The sequence below is a fragment of the Pseudorca crassidens genome, chromosome 1 (assembly GCF_039906515.1).
Source record: "Pseudorca crassidens isolate mPseCra1 chromosome 1, mPseCra1.hap1, whole genome shotgun sequence".
Taxonomy (NCBI): domain Eukaryota; kingdom Metazoa; phylum Chordata; class Mammalia; order Artiodactyla; family Delphinidae; genus Pseudorca; species Pseudorca crassidens.
This window is the reverse complement of record NC_090296.1, coordinates 124,373,826-124,394,444: the sequence shown is the minus strand read 5'-3', so window position 1 is coordinate 124,394,444 and position 20,619 is coordinate 124,373,826. Positions and strand designations below refer to the sequence as shown.

General features: G+C 43.3%; 1 protein-coding gene across 4 annotated transcripts in view; it reads left to right on the top strand.

The window, feature by feature from the left end:
• TMEM266 (transmembrane protein 266) overlaps positions 1 to 20,619 on the top strand; it is a 199,627-nt gene that overhangs the window by 5,596 nt on the left and 173,412 nt on the right. Inside the window, exon 2 of one of the 4 annotated variants that reach the window (XM_067754905.1) lies at positions 6,706 to 6,779. The exons of the other annotated variants lie outside the window; for them this stretch is intronic. The gene's annotated coding sequence lies outside the window, so the exon portion shown is untranslated. The remainder of the gene's footprint in view (positions 1 to 6,705; positions 6,780 to 20,619) is intronic. 4 annotated transcript variants of the gene reach the window in all.

Sequence of the window (20,619 nt, the reverse complement as noted above, 5' to 3'; positions counted from 1 at the left end):
ATTTGTGATGGAAACTACTCAGTAGCTAGGACAGGGGCTGATAACTCAGTTCCCACAGCTCATTAAAACAAAGAATTTTAATAAGTATTTCTGCCTTTTGCAGCCCAGGTATTTGGAAGTCCAGACTGCAGTCAGGCAGCTCTTCTCTGGATTTCATTCTCAAGCCATAAGGCATGCAATGCTTTCTGCTACTCTTGGTTCGAAACAAGTCCGAAGCAAGTTATTTCATCCGTGATTCTCTCAGTCTCCCACCCCAGTTTCAGAACTGCCATCATGTCCAGCCAATGCCATATATAGTATGGTCAAGTACCTTTCTCCCATAACGATTTCCCTTCAAACAGTTAAATCTTTGGTTTTACCTGAGTTTAACGCAGTGTTTTTAAAAAAAATTTCTGTGACACTTGCTAATTCTCTTTTAACCATGGCTACTAAAATTTGTTAGTTTTGCCCTTCAAAACAAAAGAACAAGGTGAATTATATTTGTAATCCCTCAAATAAAGAAAATGTTCCATTGTTTGGGAGGGCATAGTCTCAAAAGAGAAGCCTGGAAAATTCTCTCCCATCTCTCCCTGTCCTTCCATTATCAGTTTCTACCCAGGACTCTATCACTCCCCACTTCATGTCCTGCCAGGAACCCCGGTCCCCACCCTTCTACGAAACAGAACTCTTAAAGGTCACGCCTTATTGCCTAATCACAAATCCAGTGGCCCTTTCTCAGATTTCGTTCCTGATGGCTCAGCAACATCTGACCCCATTGACTCCACTCCTTGAGATGCTGGCAGCTTCTTCCTAATGTGTCTGGTCTTTCCTCAGCTCCTATCCTTCCTGTTCTATCAAGAGGCAGTCTGGAGAAGCAGTTAAGAGTGTGGGCTCTGCCCAAGGGGTGAATCCTGGCTCTAGCCCTTGCTAACTATGTGACTTTGCAGGAGTGATTTACAACCCTGTGCCTCAGTTTCCTCCTCAGTAAAATGGGAAGAAGAGTGGCTATGTCATAAGGCTGTCAGGAAGAGGATGAAATGAGTGTGCCTAGAAAACAGTAAGCACTCAGTCAGTGTCACCTTTTATCATTATAACTTCCTGTTTGGATGCCTTTGGAGACTCTCTTGTAGCTGCAAGATAAAACCGTAACTTTAGTGCCTGATTAGTTTGCTTCCTGCCCCTGACCCTTTCCAGTGTGTGCCCACTTCCGAGCCTTTGCTCTGCCCCTCCTTCCCTGGCCAGAGGAGGGAGAGAGCTGAGGGCTGTGCCTGCCTGGAGGCTCTGAGCACAGACCGCCTTGTAATGAAAGACATCCTCCCTTGGGCACCAAGCCTGTCCCTCTCAGGCAGATTATAAATTACTTAAGGACACCAGCTGTGATTTATACTTAAAAAAATATATACGCCTCAACATTTAGCACTATACTTTACACATAGTAGGAATTTAACTCATATCTTTGGACTGCCAAAACATTATAGGTTTTCTTGGTCCTTCCAAAATCCTTTTTCCTCCTACACTGAAACTTCTATTGATCAGTCCTAAAGCCCAGTTAAGCTTTATATGGGAAAATTGAGTCAACACCACAGGGCGAGTTAACCACTTCTACGTTTTTGGAATGAGGAGGGATATACAGAAATCATTAAAATAATGGGATCACAGGGAGTAATTTAATGCTTTTTAAAAGGAGTTTGAAATGCTACCAACCCATGAAGCTGTTAGGATTTTATAGTATGTGGAGCTTTTTTCTGTCCTCACACCATCACTCACAAGTAAAGTGAGCCCTGAGGGTATAAGTGGAAAATCTTCAGACCTTGTCATAGGCCTGCTCCTGAGCCAGTGCTCTAGTCCTGTTTTCTTTCCCCTTACTACCCAGGTGAAGAGGACATTGAGGTTGAATGAAGATCAAAGGAAGGGCTGCCTACTTAAAAAAAAAAAAAATTAATCCCGTTCCTGACGTTCTTCGTTCTTCGTTGGCATAGCAAATGTTCCATCAGTTTCTGCTGTGTCTCTGAGGTCGTGTACAGTCACAGAGTTGGGCTACCAATAAAACCAATAGAATTTGTGCTTCCCCTGGAAACCTTAAGGACCATGTTCTTTGCATCTTGAGATTCTATAGCAGGGTTTTTAAACCTCAGCACTTTTGGGACCGGATAATTCCTTGTTGGGGGGAGCTGTCCTGTGTACTGTAGGGTGTTTAGCAGTATCCCTGGCCTCTACCTATTAGATGCCAGTTGCACTACCACCCTCCCCCAGTTGTGATAACCAAAAACGTCTCTACACGTTGCCAGATGACCCCTGGGAACACTTGGCATCTCCCATTTGAGAACTGTTGCTCTATAGAATCAATCAAGAAAACTCAGCATCTTACCGTTTTGTAGAATACCAGAGTTTAGACAGTTGGGGGCAATTGAAGATAAAGATTTTAATAGCTATGAAAGGTAAATTTGGGTTTGAAATTACTAACACAGAGAAAATTTAGTGTTAATAAGCAGTTCTAGAGTCTATCATAAATAAGAAGAAGTAAACAAATGAAGCAGTTACAGAAATTGAGACCATTCAGGTCTGAACACAACAGCACAGTCTAGGACTGTTTCAATCATCCTTGGAGTATTTTTGTTGGAATTGTATTTAAGTGCCCCACATACTTTTAGGCATTTGACAGTAAGTATATTAAACCAAAATTCATTAATATTTCTAGTGAAATCTTGGTTGATTACCAATGGAGAAAATTATATTTGACCTAAGGTAGGCTGGCTCTCTTCACCAGAGTCTGCTTCTGACCACAAACCTGCTTGAAAACAGCACTTTCAGGCACTTCAGGGGCGAAGTAGGAATGACAAGGCACTTTGGGCTTTGGTGAAGGGCAACAATTGATCAGCGATCTCCATGGCTATTAGAAAATTTAACTGTATACTTGTGATTTGAAACCCACCTCCAACTGACAGTCACCATTGTGTTCTTTCTAAATGCAGTAGCTAATTTGCATGCCATACCCCAAAACTGAAAGTAATAGTTAAACATACAGCTTTCTGAAAAACGTTAAGGCTCCAGCCTTAGGAGAGACCTCCTTTGGTCAGAGATCACATTTGGTATATTAATTGCCTTTGAAAAGGAAAAACATACACAGAGAAGACCCCAAGATGCTCACTACCCGAGAGTAGAGAAATAAGCCTTGTGCAGTTTCTTGAATCAAGAAGGTCAGGTGGAATTACTGATTCCACAGGTAATTGTGATCATCTTCAATGTTCCAGACTTGTGCTAATAGGTAGAAGGAACTCCAGTGCTGTGGACTGGATGGGGACCCCCAAAATGCATATGTTGAAACCCTAACCCCCAGTGTTATTGTATGTGGAGATAGGATCTTTAGGAGGTAGCTGTCTGCAAGCCAGGAAGAGAGCTCTCACCAGAACTAGACCATACTGGCACCCTGATCTTGGACTTTTCAGTCTCCAGAACTCTGAGGAAATAAGTTTCTGTTGTTTAAGCCATGCAGTCTATGGTATTTTGTTATGGCAGCCCGAGCTGACTAATACATCCAGCATCCTCATTGTACAGATGAGGAAACTGGACCCAGAGAGGTAAACGACTTTCCCACGGTCAAGCTACTAGTTAATGGTAGAACTGGAACACAAAACCTAGGTTTCCTGACTCCTAGTCCAATGTCTATTCCCCTTTCCCCACTGCCTCGGGTCATATAGCACTTTTTTTTTTTTTGCGTTACGCGGGCCTCTCACCGTTGCGGCCTCTCTCATTGCGGAGCACAGGCTCCGGACGCGAAGGCTCAACAGCCATGGCTCACGGGCTCAGCCGCACCGCGGCATGTGGGATCCTCCCAGACCGGGGCACGAATCCGTGTCCCCTGCATCGGCAGGCAGACCCTCAACCACTGCGCCACTAGGGAAGCCCCATATAGCACTTTTATTCATTATCTCTAGAACCCATGGCTCATCACAGTCTTTATACTTGCCCTGTTTATCTCAGCATTGTTGTGAGGATCAGTGAGATGGTACAAAAAAAGGCAGTTTAAGTTTCTGAACTACAAAATATTTTACTAATATAAATAGCATACTCAACTCAGATTGTGCCTGGATAGCAGGAATCTATTTGGCTCTGAAAATTGTAAGTTGACCTCTAGTCAAGTTGGAACTTCTGTGAGGTAGTATTAGGCTAGGAGGTCTCAGGTAGGGGGGTTGGCCCTTAGCGTTAGGGAATGAATCAGAGGACGGAGAAGGCAGAAGGAGGTAGGGCACCTGGTTCAGTGGTGTACCATCTCGAAGAACAGCTGAGAGCAAGACAACTGCTCTTTTTTGTTGAGTTGTAAAAGTTATGGGTGATGTGAGTTTGCCTAGTAAGAGAAATGTCCCTCTTATAAGGACAGAATATCAGAGCTGGAAGAGAGCTTGTGGTACCACTTGGAGTTCCTGGTGGTAAACAACAGAACAGTTGATGAACTACAAAATATTTTATAAATGTAAATACAACCATTCTCAACTTTTATTTATTGAAAATATATCATGAAGGAATATGCTTATCTGAAAGTAACAGAAGGTCTGAAAAACAGTGGCTTGAATAGGTAAATGACTTATTTTTATTGTGTAAGAAGTCTAAAGGTGGTGGTCCAGGCTTGCCTTGCCGCTCAGAGATATCATCAGAGGCTAGGGTTCTATTTAGCATTTTGTTCCTCATGGTCATGAGCAGCTGCTTCACCTCCAGGCATTTCATCTGTATTCCAGGCAGGAGGAAGGAGAGGGACAAGTGTGAAGTGCAAAAACTTTCTCCTCTCCAGTGCAAAAGCTTTCTCCTCTCCAGGTTTTGCCTTCATTTGGGGGAAGGGACTTATTCCTTTATTTTAATAATCAGAACTGTATCACATGACCACTTCTTAATGCAAAGGCATCTGGGGATTCAAGTATTTTGCTTTCTAGCTTCTAGGGTAGAGGGAAACAAGGGAGAAAGAGGTTGAATGGGGCTTGTGAGTCAAGTTGAAATAACTATCACAGAAGAACATGGCATTTCTGCAGAATCATAGGGGACTAGAGAGCCAGCCTCAGCAAATAAGCAAGGTGGCCAGGCACAGCTCGAGGGCACTGGGCACTCCTGTACTCTTCTAGGGTGGTCACTTCCAGTCAGCATTCATGCCATACCCCTGGACTTCTCATTCCACCACAGCTAGACTTTTGCATTCTTAAGGATTCAAAGTCCTCAGCTGAGCCTGGGTCACATTTCCATGCTGTAGTATATGGGAGGGGTAGGGAATGAGACTATATGGCCTCCTCTTGGGCTTCCGTGATGGACCAGGAAGGAGTCTGCCTGCATCCCATCTTGGAATTCCTCCAAAACAAGAGGGTAGTCCAATGCTTTGTAGCCACAAATATTCACCATCCCCCTATTTTATAGATGGGGACCCTGGAGCCCAGAAGGAGGAAAGGGCTCAGTCTGTACCACTGAGTGGGTGAACGGCAGAGGCGGGGTTTTGTCTTATCCTCGTGCACCCGATCTGGTTGGTTCCAGGGAGGCAGCTCCCCTCAGTCTTCCCCTCAGAGTCCTTGACATTCCCTAAGGTGAGGGGATTTGTCCTTGGAGGCGGCCCCTCCTTTTCCCAGCAGTCCGTGGGCAGTTCCCTTTCTCTCCCCAGGACCTTCCCGGCGGCTCCTTCCTCTTTGTGTAATGTCTTCCTTTCCAACAGTAAGAACTACCCTCCCACCTTGCAAACAACACTTAGGACTCTTCTAAGAGAATACTGACTGGGATTTTTTTTATGAAGATACTAGGTGGTACGTATCCCCACCTTCTAAAGAGGAACAGCTAGGCACAACCGCTCAAGATTTATGTAAAGGTGGTTGAACTTTTCTGGCTGCCATCACCCACCTATATAGCCTGTGTGAAGAAAAGACTAGACATTCAAGGAGAGTTGATTCCCTGGGCAGAGTGTGAGGGACAGTGCAAGGGTGGGGGGTGGGAGAGCGGGGAGAGCCTTGATTCCAAGGGAGAGGGCTCCCAGAGCACCATCAGTTTGGTGCCCCTGACTCAGATCCTTTGGAGATTCCCATAAGGCCTTTTCAGAAGTCATAGCTGCATCCCACGGCACATTCGGCATTTGGACACCAGCCCAGAGAATGCTGTCAGCTGAGGGAGATCTAGAAACAGTCAAGTGCAGAGACTTTAGTCCCTTGACTTCAATCCTTGACAACTCCCCCACCCCAGGCCCACCAGTGATCCTGGGAAACCAGAGCCGTGGAAGAAGGGGAGGAGGAGAGAAAGCAGATTTCACTCCCTTCCCCATCGCAAGACCTCAAGCTGTGAGCCATGATCACCGACAGTCTGAGCCACGATCAGGGAAAGAGCTTTGAGCTGGATGTGAGATTGAAGACTTGATTTAGACCAGATGAGTTTTTGTTTTTTGAAACACCTGAAAATTAGTCTTAATGGCTGAAATGAGGTGGTTCTCGAAAGTGTAACCAGAAAGCTATAGAGTCTGTTTGAAGACAAAGGTTGGAGAGAAATAAAGCTGTTCTAGTCGTAACCACATTCAGGCTGTTATTACTCTCCTTTTCCAAAGATAACATTCCAACTTTTGAGAAGAAGCACGGGACTAAGGTATGAGGATTTCTGGAGTCCAGCCCCAGCTATTCCACACGCTAGGAGGGCAGCTCTAGAACAGTCACTTTACTCTCCTGGGTCTTGGCATCTTCTCCCCAAATGATGGGATTGTGCTTTGTGGTTTAGGTGTTCCAGAATAATTTCTCTACTCCTCTGAACCGTGCAGTGACTTAAAACAGCAGGACAAAATAATTCGCACAGTGAGTTTGCTTTTCAAATTGTATTTCGGTTCTATTTGTTGGAAGACTCAAGCATAGATGAATGGCATTTGGCAGGAGAAAACCTTAGTACACCCGAAACCTTTAATTATACACGATAGGCAGCTCTGTAGCTTGGTCTGTGTCAAAAGATGCCACATTATCAAATGACACATGGTAGAGATATTCAGAGTTTTTGCAACAGCTCGTTCATCTGTAGCATGATTGGCCTGTGTCAGGTAGCATCCACGTTTTCACCTGAGTCTGCATTTGAAAACCTGAGGGCTCCTGTATTTAGATTAAAGGCCTCTTGTCTGGTTCCTGTGGAGATGAGTCCGTTGAAACTGATGACACTCAATAGGAAGTTTGGGGCCCATAGCTAGTGACACGTATTTATTTCCAGAGTTTGTATGTAGTTAAATATTATCACCACACTAGGTATAAGTTTTATACACAGCTCTTTATGTATTTTGTTACATATGTAATATATAAAAATCACACATAAGTAATACATAAATACTTTTCCTGCAATAAGAAGATCATATGTAATCATATGTAACCCTAAAGATAATTATTATTCCCCTTTTGTTCCTATCCTTTCAGACTTGTTATACATGTATACATATATTAATTATCTTTTTCTTTTCATTATTATTTTGGTAAAATACACATAACATAGAATTTACCAGTTTGACTAATTTTTTTTTTTTTTTTTTGCGGTACGTGGGCCTCTCACTGTTGTGGCCTCTCCCGTTGCCGAGCACAGGCTCCGGAGGTGCAGGCTCAGCGGCCATGGCTCACAGGCCTAGGCGCCCCGCGGCATGTGGGATCTTCCCGGACCGGGGCACGAACCCGCATCCCCTGCATCGGCAGGCGGACTCTCAACCACTGCGCCACCAGGGAAGCCCCAGTTTGACTATTTTTAAATGTACAGTTTAGTGACATTAAGTACATTCACATTAAGTTCTGGAGATCTGTACGAAATAGAGCCTATCATTAAGTACATTCACACTGTTGTGCAGCCATCACCACCATCCACGTCCAGAACTCTTTTCGTCTTGTGAAACCGAAACTCTGTACCTGTTAAACACAAAAACTCCTTTGCAGCTCCACAACCCCCTACACACACTCTGTGTTATTGATGTCACAAATTTTCTCTTTATATCTTACATTTTTAGGTAGTATACGTTCAGTTTAATAACCTGCTGAAGACAGCAAGGAGGCCTGTGTAACCAAAGTGCTGTGACGAAGGGGGTAGGAAATGAAACTGGAAAGGGAGCTTGCAGGGCCTTGTGGACCATGGTGAGCACTTGGACTTCATTTAAAATTAACTGGGACATCTTTGGATAGTGGAGGGCAGAGGAGTAACATGACTTAGTTTTTCTCAGAAGGTTCGCTGGGCTCCTCTTTAGAGCGTGACTGGTAGGGGTTGGGAGAGGAAACACGAGAGCAGTGGGGAGGCTCTTTCAGGTGAGAGTTGATGGTGGCGTGGATCAGGTTGCTGTCAGTGGAAGCAGAGGCAAGTGGTTGGATTCTGGATATATGCTGAAGGTAGAGCCGGTAGGATTTGCTGATGGATTGGATGTGGGGTGGGAGAGAAAGAGGAGTCAAGGTTGACTTCAAGGTTCTGGGCTTGAGCAACTGAATGAAACTGCCACTTCCCGAAGTGGAGACGGAGGAGGAGGAGATTTTAGGTGGGGGGAAATGAAGAGTTCTGTTTCAATCACGTAAAGTTTTACAGTCTATTAGATGTCTCACTAAAGAAGTTCAAGTAGGCAGGCAGATATGCAAGTCTGGAGTTCAGGGGAAAGAATGGGGCCAGAAATAGAAATTTTGGAGAAAGCCTGTGTGGATGACATTTTAAGCCGTGAGATTGAATGAGCTCACCTAGGCCCTGGCAGAGAGGATAGATGTATAAGATATGAGGCTTGAGTACTGAGCCCTGGGGCACGTCACCATTTAGAGGTCAAGAGGAGGTGGAGGACCCAGGGAAGGAAACTGAGAAGGAACATCCAATGAGGGCAGAGAAAAAGAGAACAAAATACTTCAAGAAGAAGGAATGAGCGGTCCGTTGTGTCTAATGCGGCTGAGAAACTGAGTGTCGTATTTAGCAACGTGAAGGTCATGGCTCGTACTTGGGATGCGGCTCCCGTCACCAGGGTCTGTGTCTAACCGATGATGTGGGGGGGACTCCTGAATCAGGCAGTTCTCCTTCCTTTTAGTGCTTCTGATTCTTAGTGGTCTTCTGTCAGATATTCACATACATTTTGAAATTGGGGCTATATTTTGTCTACACAGATGCTTCACCAAATCCTGTCTGGGAGGAGAGGAAGACACTTTGGGTCCTCTAACTTTCCTTCCTGAAAGATCTATGCCATATTTCTTGATAGAAAATCACATTCCCTGTCTTAACAGTTACCACTTACGTAAAAGAACTTTACCTTTTAGCTGAATGTTAAACATCTCATCCTCTAGGAGATAATTATCTAATTTTCTAAATCAGTTGACTCAAAACAAGTATTCTCTCTTCTCTTGGACCTTCCAAGCAAACAGGTGTTTTTTTCCTGCCTCACAATGGAGAGCAGTCTTGTTTTGGTGTGATCTGTGCTTTAACCATCACTAGTTCCCCTTACATTCATCAACCAACAGTTATTTAACAAAATTCCGACAATAGACTGTATTATATGCATCGAGTCTAATTGGAGAAAGAAAGTCTCGGGAAGAGTTTATCAAGTCCCAGGCACAAGTGATTCCCACGGTCAGGGTAGGAAGACCTCAGAGGAAAGCAGGATTGTGAGAAGCTGTGGAGAGTAAGAAAATGTCATGCCCTGGGAAGGCGAGGGGTTAGCTGGGCCTCAAAAGGTAGAAAGGATTTGAAGAGGTAGAGTAAAAGATAATCATGCCAGATATTTGATATCATAGTCAAATTTAATGCTAATTGCAATTACAGTTTATAGTGACAGATTGGCCTGAAGAGATGTCAGAGATAATTCACATTGAATCATGAGCCCATGAAACCCATTCACACTGGCCTGTGCTTGAGAGGCCTATGATATCAAGATTCTAGATTTCCTTTCAGAGGGATATTGATGGTATATAGCGGTAGTGAGGTGCCTTAGAATTTAGAAATAAGATTGCCTTAATTTAGCTCTTCAGTCTCATTCATGTATGAGACACTGAAGATGTATGAATACAGATAGATAGGTCCAGTGTTCAAAAGCCTCGAACGGTGGTGCCAAATCCCCCCAACTGCGAAAGGTACTCACACGAAGTCCCCAGAACCTGTAAATGTTACCTTATTTGGAAAACGATGCGATTAAGTTAAGGATCTTGAGATGAGGTAATTCTGGATTATCAGTATGAAAGTCACGGAGAAGAAGACGTGGCAGTGTGGCCACGGAGGCAGAGATTGGAGTGATGAGACCCAAGCCAAGGAACACCTGGAGTGACCAGAAGCTGGAAGAGGCCAGGACCAGATTCTCCCCCAGAGCCTTCAGAGGGAGCCCAGCCCCACTGACACACTGGTTTTGGACCTTTGGCCTCAAGAACTGTAAGAGAATAAATTTCTATTCTTTAAAAAGAATACCACCAGGCTTCCCTGGTGGCACAGTGGTTGAGAGTCCGCCTGCTGATGCAGGGGACACGGGTTCGTGCCCCGGTCCGGGAAGATCCCACATGCCGTGGAGCGGCTGGGCCCGTGAGCCGTGGCCGCTAAGCCTGCGTGTCCGGAGCCTCTGCTCCGCAACGGGAGAGGCCACAACAGTGAGAGGCCCGCGTACCGCCAAAAAAAAAAAAAAAAAAAGAATACCACCAAGTTTGTCGTACTCTGTTATAGTAGCTACAGGAAACTAATGCAGGCGGTATTAGTTATTATGGTATTAAACAAATTGTAAATGTGGGTTTGGAAGAACCCAGAACTTTAGTTAAGGTTACCTGCTTTGTGATCTTAGGGAGGCAAGTCCAGACATAACTGTAATATAGCAAGTTTAAACATAATCATTTAACACCCTGTTTAGAGGACAGCTATGTGAATGGAAGTGGGGCAGTTGGCCCCAGACCATGGAGAAGAAGAGCCAGAAAACCAGAAACTTGCCGTGAATGCTGCAGACAGGCGGGCCTGAACTTTGCGGTCTGTCATGGTACAGGGAAGGCCACTGGGCCTCTCTATGGCCTGGATGGAGTCCCTTCCTCTTTGCTTGCTGGGTGGTGCCCTGCCTCCTTGCTTTCATTCCATACAACTTACAGTCACTGATCAGCTTCCAGGTGTGCTGACTCTGGGCCCCTGCCAGTGAACTTGAGCATTTTGGATCCTGAAAGAGAAGCTTTCTCTCTTTCTCACACACATACAGATCAATACATTTGCAGCCTTGTTTTTATTCCTTGGGAATTTGATTAGCATGATTTAGCTAATCATGCTAAGGTTGACTCAACCTTGAGATTGACAAAACTAGAAGCCGCATCCTGACACTTACTGAATTTGCCAGCCAAAGCCACACGATGAGACTTTTTGATAGACAGCCTTCAGATCTTCCAGATACCATCTAGTGTTATTGTTGATCCCTCCCTGCTAACTCAGGGACATCATGCTTCTCCCTCAATTTAAAATCTGGGAAATGCATTTATTCAGCAGACATTTTTTCTTGGCGCTCACATATAGGGGTGTAGCTAGGGGCTGGAGAGCTCCTAAACATGCCCTTTAGGGAGAATGACCTCAGCTCCTGTATTTGTTTCCTAGGGATGGTGTAACAAAGTACAACAAACTGAGTGGCTTAAAAGAACAGAAATTCATTCTCTCACAGTTCTGGAGGCCATAAGTCTAAGATCAAGGAGTCAACAGGGCTATATTCCCTCCAGAAGCTCTAGGGGCGAATCCTTCTTTGCCAGTTCTGGTGGATTCAGGTCTTCCTTGGCTTGTGGCCTCATCGCTCCAAGCTCTGCATCTGTCTTCATTTGACCTTCTCTGTCTCCTCTTCTGTCTCTTATATGGAAAGCTGTCATTGGATTAGGGCCTACCCTACTCCATATAACCTTATCTTAACTAATTACAAAGACTGATTTCTGAATAAGATCACATTCTGAGGTTCTGGGTGGACATGAATTTTGTGGGGACACTATTCAACTGACTATATAGCTCCTCAAGTTGGAAAAGCTGTCAGGGCTGGAATGAGTCTTAGGTTATGCTAAAATAAATGTGGGTCAACTACAGCACAGACTAAGTAGATACCAATTTGTTAAGTGCATGGGCTGTAAGATAATAAGGAAGCTTGGTAACGATCAAGAGACCACCCTCTCTGGTGGCAGCAGTGATACACAATGATGTCTCCTGTTAATATCCCTAAAGGCACCTCTCCAAATGGGGAACCTGCCCATCTGGCTCTCCTGCCCTCCTCTAATTCAGATCACTCCAGCAGTACTGCTCTCTACAGGTGGAACTAGTTCCCACATCGCCTGCTGTTCTCTGTGGGTGTGGATACCTGTCTCCTGGTGCAGGATCTTCACAGCTTTGTAGCTTTCCATGGACACTGGCAATTCTTCCAAAGGCTCTTTTTCTCCTCTTGGGATAGGTTTGTCTTCTAAGGGCTGCCCCACCCATAGTCACTCTGGTTATCACCCAAGTTATTGCCATCTTGGCATTTGTGCCCCAAGCTCAAAAGGTCACATGAAGGCATGTCTCCATGGCACTCTTGGACTCCATGGGACTCTGTGGAGAAGTTATTGATCTCATCTTTAGTTAGGTTAGCCTGTGATGTACTCCAGTGTTGGTTTTTTTCTGATCCTTCCCATCTCAATAAGAAGACAATGTGTTCTATGCCAAAGTGTTACATTCTAGCCTCCCAAACTGTCTTCTTATTCCTCATACACTGGTATGAGACCCTGGAGGGCACATTATGCAAATTAAACTGACCCTATAGGCAAAAACTGCCTGTCCCACCTTGCACTGTGCCTAGGCTACAGCTGTATTGGAGCAAAACATCTGAAACCAGTGAGAAGGGACAAGAACTCACGTTCTGTGGCTCCCAAGTTGCCACAGGCCTTGAGTTCCAAATCCAGGTCACCCACTCACTGACAGTGTAGATCCAGGAAAGGTTTGTAACCTCCTTGAACCCAAGTTCTGTACATTGTAATTTATCTGTAAATTGGGCCTAAAACTATATACTTTGAAAAATTATGAAAATTTAGTGAGATGGCGAATGTATGTGAAAACTCCCAGCATTGTGCTGGTTGCACAGTCACCAGTCCATAAATCTGCTACCATATTTATGGGCAGAATCCATGACACAGCTGACAAAAAGTGATTGTCTGAAAGCACCATGCAGATTCAGGAAAATGTCCAGTGAACCACGTGACTGTAATAACTACCAAGAGTTAGTGTCTTTTCTCTAGATCTTTCCCCATTTTCCTGCCCTTTTCTCTTACCTCAAAGGAAGAATGATTCTTCCTTTTCAAAACTGAAAATCTATGTATTTGTGATTCCATCCTTTCCACCTATGGCAGAACTGTATTTACATATTTCATCCCTTTACCTCTGTTGGCTGTATTCCCTCAACAAACCCAAGTTGTGCCTTTGCTTAAAAACACTCTTCCCCCAACTTTGCAGCCCACCCAGGATACATGTAATCTCTCTTTCCATTAGCTGTCAAACTCCTTGAACACTTCTAAAATTGACTAATTCACAAATGTCTGTTTCACATGACCCTGTCGCTGGGTACAGTGATGGACAGTGGACAGCCATCATGGCTGTCAGCAGAGGATGATACTACCAGGTCTGCTGCTGTTCTGTCTTGACCAAGACGGTGGCCACATGTGAGCAGCTTCTGGTCTGGCCCTTGCCCAACTCTTTTCCCTCACACGGGGCCCATTAGTCTCTGTTCTCAAACCTCTGCCAGCTTAATTTCAGTTTCCTGAACAGTCTCAGGTTCTCTCCCACAATAAGGAGCAACACACTTCACCTGATTAGTTCCTGTGCCTCCTGTAGATTCCAGTATTATTTGCTCAGGGAAACCTTCCATGCCCCCTCCACCCTATTTAGGACAGATTCTTGTTTACATATTCATAGACTCATCACTCCCTGTGTTCAGACCACTTAACTCAGTTTCTAATTCTGCATTTGTGAGTGTGATTACTTGGCTTTCTTCTCCACCCTTCCCTAAGCTCTAGGAGAGCAGGGACCGTGACTGTTATTACTCATTCTATGCATAGCAGCTAGTATAGTGTCTGTCTGGTGGTAGACCATCATTAAATAATGGTAGTAGTGTCTTCCAGGAGCTACTCCAGTAGCAAGTAGAAAATAATGTGTTCTAGTGCTTTGAGCAGAGTATTCTAATGGAGTTATATCCTGTATGTTAAGGGAGCACAGAATAGCAGCAATTAACTCACAGGGGTGTGGGTACAGGTGTGAAGTAATCAGCACATAGCTCTGAAAAGATGAGTAGGCATTCGCTATGCAAATGCAGCAGAGGGAAGGACTTAAACAAAGAAGTGAAAGAACTTCATGAGTTGAGGGAACTGAGTGAGGTTAGTATGACTGGAGTGAAGGGAACATGTGGAGAAGTAGCAAGAGATGAAGCTGGACAATTGGGACACAAATAATGGAGAGCCTTGCCTATTTCCTTTGGAATGTGAACGTAGGTGGAGAGAGCCAGAGATGGTCTTTAAGTAGGAAAATAGTATGACAGATTTGCATTTGAAAAAGACTTGTTTTGGCAACTGGAACTCTCAGACATGGCTGGTGGAATTATAAAATACTAGAACCATACTGGAAAGCCGTTTCGCGGTTTCTTATAAAATTTAACATACACCTATCCCGTGAACTGGCAATTCTACTCCTGCATACTTCTCTAAAATTGAAAATATTATGTCCAAAAAAGACTGACACAGAAATGTTCATGACAGCTTTTTCATACGAGCCAATACTGGAAACAGCTCAATTTTTCATCAACAGATGAATAGAAAAATAAGTTATGGTATATCCATACAGTTGGATACTACTCAGCAATATAAAGGAACAAACTAGTGAAAATGCTATAACCTAGATGACTCTCACAGACACTGTGTTGACTGAAGAATCCAGACACAAGATAATCCATACCATGTGACTCCATTTATATACAGTTCTAGAACAGGCAAAACTAATCTATGGTAATAGAAATCAAGATATCAGCTGCCTCTGGGTATCAGGGGCTTGACTGAAAAGAATCACAAGGGAACTTTCTGAGACTACAGAAATGTTGTATATCTTGATTCGGGTGGTGGTTCTGTTTAAACCCATCAAACTTTACACTTATAATTTGTGTGTTTTATTGTGTGTAAATTATGCATCCATTTTTTTAAGTACTAGAGGAAAAAGACTTCTTTGGAAGCAGTTGGAGCGTGCTGGAAGAGGGATTGAGAATTGAATTGGGGAGACTAACAATGCAGCTGAAAATTTTTAGGGCTGGGGTTTAAGCTGTGGGTTTGGAAAAAGAGGGGATACATTTCTGGATTTTTGAGGTAATAGGATTTTTTTTCTCCTCTCTCCTCAACCCCCTCCCCTCTAGCAACCACCTGTTAGTTCTCGGTATCAGTGCCTCTGTTATTTAGTTATGTTGTTCATTTACTTTGTTTTTTAAATTCCATATGTAAGTGAAATCATACAGTATTGTCTTTCTCTGTCTGTATTATTTCACTTAGCACCTCTAGGTCCATCCATGTTGTCACAAATGGCAAGATTTCATTCTTTTTTATGGCCAAGTAATACTCCATTGTGTGTATGTATGTGTGTGTGTATCTATAAATCTGTATATCACCACTTCTTTATCCATTTTTCTGTTGATGGGCACTTAGATTGCTTCCATATCTTGGCTATTGTTAATAATGCTGTAATTAACATAGGGGTGCATATATCTTTTCATTTTCTTTGGATAAATACCCAGGAGTGGAATTGCTTGATTGTATGGTAGTTCTATTGGCAGTTTTTTAAGGGGCCTCCATACTGGTTTCCAGAGTAGCTGCACCAATTTACATTACCACCAACAGTGCACAAGGGTTCCCTTTTTCCACATCTTCACCAACACTTGTCATCTCTTGTCTTTTTGATAATGGCCATTCTGACAGGTGTGAGGTGATATCTCATTGTGGTTTTGATTTGCATTTCCATGATGATTAGTGATGTTGAGCATCTTTTCATGTGTCTTTTGACCATCTGTATGTCTTCTGTGGAAAAATGTCTATTCAACTCCTCTGCCCCCCCGCCTTTTTTTTTTTTTTGCAGTACACGGGCCGCTCACTGTTGTGGCCTCTCCCATTGCGGAGCACAGGCTCCGGATGCGCAGGCTCAGCGGCCATGGCTCACGGGCCCAGCCGCTCCGCGGCATGTGGGATCTTCGCAGACCGGGGCACGAACCCACGTCCCCTGCATCGGCAGGCAGACTCTCAACCACTGCGCCACCAGGGAAGCCCATCTCTGCCCATTTTTTAATCGGGTTTTTTGTCTTCTAGATGTTGGGTTGTGTAAATTCTTTGTGTATTTTGGATATTAACGCCTTATCAGTTATATCATTTGCAGATATCTTCTCCCATTCAGTAGGCAGCCTTTTCGTTTTGTTAATAGTTTCCTTCACTGTGCAAAAGCTTTTTAGTTTGATGTAGTCCTATTTGATTATTTTTGCTTTTGTTTCCCTTGCCTGAGGAGACATCCAAAAACGTATTGCTAAGACTGATGTCAAAGAGCATACTGCCTATGCTTTCTTCTAGAAGTTTTATGGTTTCAGGTCTTTTTCTATGATGATCTTTTATTTATTTATGTTTTGCCACATGGCATGTGGGATCTTAGTTCCCTGACCAGGGATTGAACACGCACCCCATGCACTGGAAGCACAGAGTCTTAACCACTGGACCGCCAGGGAAGTCCCCCAGGTCTTACATTTAAGTCTTTAATTCATTTTGAGTTTATTCTTGTATATGGTGTAAGAGAGTAGTCAGTCTGATTCTTTTGCATGTAGTTTTGCCTAGTTTTCCTAATACCATTTATTGAAGAGGCTGTCTTTTCCCCATTGAATATTCTTGCCTCCTTTGTCGTAGGTGGATTGACCATATAAGTGTGGGTTCATTTATGGGCTCTCTATTCTGTTCCATTGATCTATGTGTCTGTTTTTATGCCAGTACCATATAGTGTTGATTACTGTAGATTTGTAGTTTGAAATCAGGGAGTGTGATACCTCCAGCTTTGTCTTCTTTCTTAAGACTGCTTTGGCTATTCAGGGTCTTTTGTGTTTCTATACAAATTTTAGAATTATTTGTTTTAGTTCTGTGAAAAAATGCCATTGGCATTTTGATAGGGATTACATTGAATCTGTAGATTGCCTTGAGTGATATGTTCATTTTAACAATATTAATTCTTCCAATCCATGAGCACAGTATGTCTTTCCATTTGTTTGTGTCATCTTTGATTTCTTTCATCAATGTCTTATAGTTTTTCTGAGTACAAGTCTTTTACCTCCTTAGTTATATTTATTCCTAGGCATTTTATTCTTTTTGATGTGATTGTAAATGGGGTTGCTTTCTTGATTTCTCTTTCTGATGGTTCTTTTTTAGTGTATAAAATGAAGGTGATAGGAATAACAAAACTTAAAAAGTGATAAGAGGAAAGAGTTAAGAAAACTTCGGGTTGTACCCTTTGGTAGGTAGGTATAGTTGGTGAAAATTGGGAAGCAAGTTTTCGAGGGAGATTTTTGGTGGTGGGAGATGAGTTGAGTTCCAGAAATGTGAGCTTGCTGTGCCCCTGGGGCATCTCCACATCCAACAGGTGGAGTTAAATATGGGTCTGAAGCCTGGGGATATTCCAAGGCTGGAGATAAGGATGTGGGGTCGCCAAGAGGTAGGCGTCATTGAAATCATCATGAATGGGAGCAGAGACAAGATCTAAAAACAGAAGCTTGGAAACCTTGACATTTAAAGGGCAGTAGAGAACAAGGAGCCCATGAAGGAATCTGAGGAAATGTAAAAATGTGCCTCATAGAAGCCAAAGAAGGGGAAAGTGATTCAATAAATAGGCAGGGTTGATGTCAAATGCTGTAGCAGTCAGGTCAGAAAAGAACTGCTTCCACACCACTTCCTCTCTCCTAAGCCCTTCAGATCTCATCAGCTCCTTCCTCATGCTACTGAAATGCTTTTTCCTGAAGGTGGCCAGAGACCTCCAGGTCTCCAGATACCGGGACCTATTCCTAGCCTCATCTTCAACCTCCCTGCAGCATTTGACATCATTGACCATCTCCTTCTCCTTGAAATTCTCTCCCCTAGGCCTTTGTGACTCTATAGGGTCCTTATTACCCTCACGCAACCCTTTCCATGGTTCCCCTTCCTGCTCCTGAACATACTCGTTCCCTGAGGTTTTGCCTTCTTTTCTTCCCTTGACATCGAATTGAAGCATCTTCTCATGGTTAGATCTGTGCTGGGTGCTGATGATACCAGTAAGTGTAACACAGGCCTGGCTTCCCAGGAGTTGACAGCATAGCCACAGAGGAAGAGGAAAATAGATCTCAACAATATTGTATGCTAAAAAGTTATTAGCAGGGTTCTCTGGGAATGTGGAAGGACAACTGAGCCTGAAAAAGTTAGGAATGAAACAGTAAATAAGAATGCATAGCGCCGTGAAGGGGAAAGTCTAGGAAGGGATGGGATCCTCAGAAATTTCTATGGCTGAAGTGTATGTAGAAAATGTGGGTGTGAAGGGTGAGAGGAGGGGTGGAAATGTAAATGTAGAGAGGTAAATTGCAAAGTATTTTGTATAATTCTAAGGAGTTTAAGCACTGTTCTCTATATATAAGCAGTAGGGAGCCAGCTGGGGTCTTAAGCAGAGGAAAGGTATGATCACACACACAAAAAAATTTTTGGAAGGTAACTAGCTGAATGAAGGATAGAGAGACTGGGAGGAGGCTGGGGACAGAGGGGCCAGTTAGGGGGCTGTTTCCGTAATTGAAGTGAGAAATGATGAGAATTCGAATTAAGTTAGCAGTGAGAATAGGGAAGATGATGAAATTCCAGAGATATTTCTGATATAGACTTGAATAGATTAGGCGACTGGTTGGGAGATATGAAAGAGGGAGAGGTTGAGGATGACGGCACAGTTCTTAAATAGGGAGATTTGGGTCAATGGTGACTCCATGATCCCAAATTAAAACCACAAGAATGGAAACAGCCTTTGAATGGAGGTAAACTGATGATTAAGATTCAGACATACTCGGCAATTCCCTGGCAGTCCAGTGGTTACGACTCAGCGGTTTCACTGCCAAGGGCACGGGTTTGATCCCAGGTCGGGGAACTAAGATCCCACAAGCTGCACAGCACAGCCAAAAAAAAAAAAAGATTTAGACATACTAATTTTTTTAACATCTTTATTGGAGTATAATTGCTTTACAATGGGGTATTAGTTTCTGCTTTATAACAAAGTGAATCAGCTATACATATACATATATCCCCATATCTCCTCCCTCTTGCATCTCCCTCCCACCCTCCCTATCCCACCCCTCTAGGTGGTCACAAAGCACCTAGCTGATCTCCCTGTGCTATGCAGCTGCTTCCCACTAGCTATTTATTTTACATTTGGGAGTGTATATATATGCTCATGCCACTCTCTCACTTCATCCCAGCCTACCCTTCCCCCTCACTGTGTCCTCAAGTCCATTCTCTACGTCTGCATCGTTATTCCTGTCCTGCCCTTAGGTTCTTCAGAAACTTTTTTTTTTAGATTCCATATATGTGTGTTAGCATATGGTATTTGTTTTTCTCTTTCTGACTTACTTCACTCTGTATGACAGACTGTAGGTCCATCCACCTCACTGCAAATAATTCAATTTCGTTTCTTTTTATGGCTGAGTAATATTCCATTGTATATATGTGCCACATCTTCTTTATCCATTCATCTGTTGCTGAACACTTAGGTTGCTTCCATGTCCTGGCTATTGTAAATAGAGCTGCAGTGAACATTGTGGTACATGACTCTTTCTGAATTATGGTTTTCTCTGGGTATATGCCCAGTAGTGAGATTGCTGGGTCATATGGTAATTCTATTTTTAGTTTTTTAAGGAACCTCCATACTGTTCTCCATAGTGGCTGTATCAATTTACATTCTCACCAGCAGTGCAAGAGGGTTCCCTTTTCTCCACACCCTCTCCAGCATTTATTGTTTCTAGATTTTTTGATGATGGCCATTCTGACAGGTGTGAGGTGATACCACATTGTAGTTTTGATTTGCGTTTCTCTAATGATTAGTGATGTTGAGCATCCTTTCATGTGTTTGTTGGCAATCTGTATATCTTCTTTGGAGAAATGTCTATTTAGGTCTTCTGCCCATTTTTGGATTGGGTTGTTTGTTTTTTTGATATTGAGCTGCATGAGCTGCTTGTTAACTTTGGAGATGAATCCTTTGTCAGTTGCTTCATTTGCAAGTGTTTTCTCCCATTCTGAGGGCTGTCTTTTGGTCTTGTTTATGGTTTCCTTTGCTGTGCAAAAGCTTTGCAGTTTCATTAGGTCCCATTTGTTTATTTTTGTTTTTATTTCCATTTCTCTAGGAGATGGGTCAAAAAGGATCTCGCTGTGATATATGTCATAGAGTGTTCTGCCTATGTTTTCCTCTAAGAGTTTTATAGTGTCTGACCTTACATTTAGGTCATTAATCCATTTTGAGTTTATTTTTGTGTATGGTGTTAGGGAGTGTTCTAATTTCATTCTTTTATATGTAGCTGTCCAGTTTTCCCAGCACCACTTATTGAAGAGACTGTCTTTTCTCCATTGTATATCTTTGCCTCCTTTGTCATAGATTAGTTGACCATAGGTGGGTGCGTTTATTTCTGGGCTTTCTATCTTG